The following is a 3,974-nucleotide window of genomic DNA, read 5'->3' on the forward strand; positions in this document are numbered from 1 at the left end:
AGTCAGCACACCCAGGTCCTTCTCCTCAGGGCTGCTCTCCAGCCATTCCCCACTGAGCCTGTATTTGTGTGTGGGATTGCCCCGACCCAGATGTAGGACCTTGCACTTGGCCTTGTTGAACTGCATGATTGATATCCAATCTAAACTTCTCCTGGCGCAACTTGAAGCCATTTCCTCTTGTTCTATCACCTGTTACTTGACAGAATAGGTCAACTCCCACCTCTCTGCAACCTCCTTTCAGATAGTTGTAGAGAGCGATAAATGCCTATGACAGGGCTCGGGACTTCCTGGGGCTGGGGAAGGAGAAGAGGTCTGAGGATGGTGGTGGAAGAAGAAAATGAGAGCCTTTCCCGTGACCACCAAAAGCTTCCCACGATTGCCCCTCTCCACCACCCTGCCACAGCCCCACAGCCTGCTCCTGCAGCAGTAGGTGTCTTGCTATGCCAGCTTGCTCAGGGCTCTATAAACACTATTACTGAAGCACGTCGTGTTCCTTAACTTCTGCTTTTCGCTGGAGATGAGTATTTTTTATATAAAACTCTGGCCCTTGAGCAACACCCTTGCAGTTCTTGGGGAAGTATAGAAAAAAGTAAAGCCGGTTCCTCCTGCCGACAGGAGCTGATCAGAATAAATAACCCAGAGAAGTAAGTGGATAGTTGCAAGTCATGAGGGTCCCTCTGTCTTTCCTTTTCTTCTCCCAGTCTGTTAATGTGCCTTTTTACTCTTGGCAGAAGGATTTAAGAGATAGACCCGAGTCTAATGGTTGGTGCCACTCAAGAGAATTGACAAAAATACAGGGAAGGGCTTATCAGTGTCTCTTATGAGAGGAAAAAGATAAAGACAACACCTACTTTTATTATTTTTTTTTAAACTACTTAAATTAGATAGAATGGGTCCTACCTTATTTTTAGCACCAACATTTTGGGATCTCCAAGAGCCTTTTTTTGCTGTTGTAACATAAAAAACAACCACAACAACTGATTCTTTCTGGTGACGGATCTGATCTCACGGAAGAAAATCACAAAGTAAAAGAGTAGGAAGAAGAGACGTATTTAATTATTTTGGGATCTGTTTTTCAAGTTGCCTGATTCTGACAGTCCGGGTTTCTAATTTAGTTTATACCTGGCTATTTCAAAGCTGTTTAGTCCAACTCAGCTCAGTGGGAGCAGGTTGATATGGACCAGCTGAAGATCAAGTCTGCTCTCTTTCACTACTGGAAGGGTACAGGCACCACAATAGAAAGCTGAACTTGCTGGGGGATAAAAAAACATCAGCAAAGTATATGGTAAGAACAGTGAAAATCTGGTCTTTTTTCGATTAACATCACTGCCACCTAAATATCAATTTACAGTTAAGGTTATTAACCACAGGAAGTTACTTATTTTGAAGCTGATAGCATACATGTCTATAGTCTACCACACCTAATTTGACTGTCCAAAACATAAGCAGAACTTTCTTGTCTCCTTTGGTGCTCGGAGCCGGTTTTGGTGGTGTGAGCCCCCGAAGGGACTGTGCTTTTAACTGAGCCCATGTGTGGACTCAGTGACAAAACTCTGCTCTCAGATATTAGGTCCATTAACAATGACCGCATTTTTAAATGGAGAGTGTGACTTATTTGATTATCCATTTAGTCAGAACATGATTGCCCAATATCCTTTAGAATAAAGTATTTAAATCAGCCCAATTCTCCCCGGATGTCTTATTAACTACCATTCAATAAAAGAGTGGCAATTACTTGGCTCTAAAATTGTTTTTTTCCCTCCAACAAAAACATTTGAAGGCACCACACAAGTGTACACACGGCAGCGGGCAGGAAATCTCCTTTTAGGTTTGGGCAATCAGCCATTCATCGCCGCTTTTTGTTTCCTCAAGGTTAATCCTTCTTTCATTATGTTTCACTGGCAATGAAGTTTTTCTAGATGGATTTATCCTTGCCTATTCACAGAAACCCAATGTGAAGATCTTACAGATTAATTTCTTTCAAAGCTTTATAAGTAAATACATCTGTGTCAGAAAAACCTTGTCTTGGTGGCTTGCGCTTTCCTTATCTCTGCCTTCTTGCTCTGATCTGTTGTTTACCTAATTATCCACCATCCTCATCCCACCTGTGCCATCTTCTTTGGCACCGACTCCTGAATTCTGCTGAGGCATTAGTGCCTGAATGAACCCACATCATATATACCAGCCACCCTATACACATATGCTACATCTGTGTCCTCTGACCTTTGCACATTTTCCTGTTCATTGCCACTGTTAATTTGTGTTTTCAAAATCAAAATATTTTGCTTACCTGGAATATCCATTCTCAGCATCATTGTGCAGATATTCATGGTCTATTTGAAAAACACGCTTTAAATAATAATATTTAATAGTGGCAATTTCTTGTGTCTCAAGCAAGCAAAGGAATTTAATTGCATATTGTCTTAAGAAATAGATTATACCATACAAGTCACAGAGAAGAAAGCAGTCTCTGACAAGCTAACCTGAGGCAAAACTCATTTGTGATTGCAAACAGAGCAAAAGCTGAACACAGCTGAGCACACTGGCCACATGAGATCAATTAACGCCATTAGGACCTCCCATATCCTGTCTTTAACTGGGGAGAGTCTCCAACACCTCTGAGAAAAGTGGAGTATTCTCCCTGGTTACCACTTGTGGTTTTATCTCCCACTGGGGTGAACTCTATGGCATCTCCCATCTCGCTCTCTGGTGGGGATGGTCATCACTCCACTTGCAATAACAAACATGTGCAGACAAGTTTTCTAAACCAACTATTTTCTCAGCATGGCCAGAAAAAATGTGATTGGGTGGCTTTGGGCTATTTTAAAGTGCTTATTGTTTGAGGGGTCCCCTCTTTGTCTTCTCCCTTCCCTTTTCAGGCTGGCACAGTTGTCACAGACAGTCAATGGACGGGGTGCATTGGTAGTGCAGCTATGTGCACACTCTCAAATAAAAGAGGGCATAGGATGAGTTGGTGGCCCCAAGGCCAATGAGCACAGACCCGTTTGTGACCTCCCTGTGTAGACCCTGCTCTGCAGGGGATGAGCTGCACTCACCGAGGCTCAGCCTGACCCTTCTCCCTCCCCAGGTCTAAATCTGTGGTGGTGGTACGGGAGCCGGTTCTTCCTACAGCATGGATGTGGTGCATCTGTGCCATTCCACCTGTGGAGCGTGCTGGGACGGTGCTGAAGGGCGCCAGAGCTCGCACAGTCCCATCCCCATTGCCTTTCACGAACAGGTACCCCCAAGGCTCTGAAAAGCCCTCGCAGAGCCCTTCAGAAGAGCCCGGTAATGAGCTGACAGCGATGCTGTGGGGCTGCTCAGGCTCCAGCAGGGACCCTGCCCCGGGGCTGCCTCTAATTAGCAGCAGAGACGAACCTGCTGAGGCCAGCGCGGAGTCCGCAACGCTGCAAACGCCTGTCTGCGTTAGGACTCAACTTCAGCTGTTTGCTCAAATGCAGCACGAGGCAAACTGACACGTTTCCAGGTTACGTGGAGCCTTAGGAACCATGGAGAGGCTTCAGCACTTGTTTGAGCTTTCTGAGAAATTATGACTGAAAATATCTGAGTACATGTGTATTTTAGCAGAAATGTACATTCTGGGCCCTGTTGGAGCACACCTGTTGGAAAGGTAGGGGTGCAAATGGTAATTACAATATCACATTACTATCACTTGGTCACATGCAGCTAGAATATGTCCCATTTATTTTAATCCATTTATATTTCAATTTGATCTGTGGTTTTGCTCCAGAACACAGCTCCTCAAACATGATTTGGGCTATCTCTTCAAGGTTAGGCATGTGTGCAGCTTATTAGGATCTTCGAAGGTGAAAAAAAAGGCAGTGTACAGATTAATGAAGTTGACAGCTCTTCCTGCCAGGATGATGCATGGACTCATACCAAACCTGCAGCAGAATGCCTGGGGCTATTCAATCTGGACAATAACCTTTCAATGAACACATTTATGCAGCCAA

Source organism: Charadrius vociferus, unplaced genomic scaffold (genome assembly GCF_000708025.1).
Source record: "Charadrius vociferus isolate BGI_N301 unplaced genomic scaffold, ASM70802v2 scaffold52, whole genome shotgun sequence".
Taxonomy (NCBI): Eukaryota; Metazoa; Chordata; class Aves; order Charadriiformes; family Charadriidae; genus Charadrius; species Charadrius vociferus.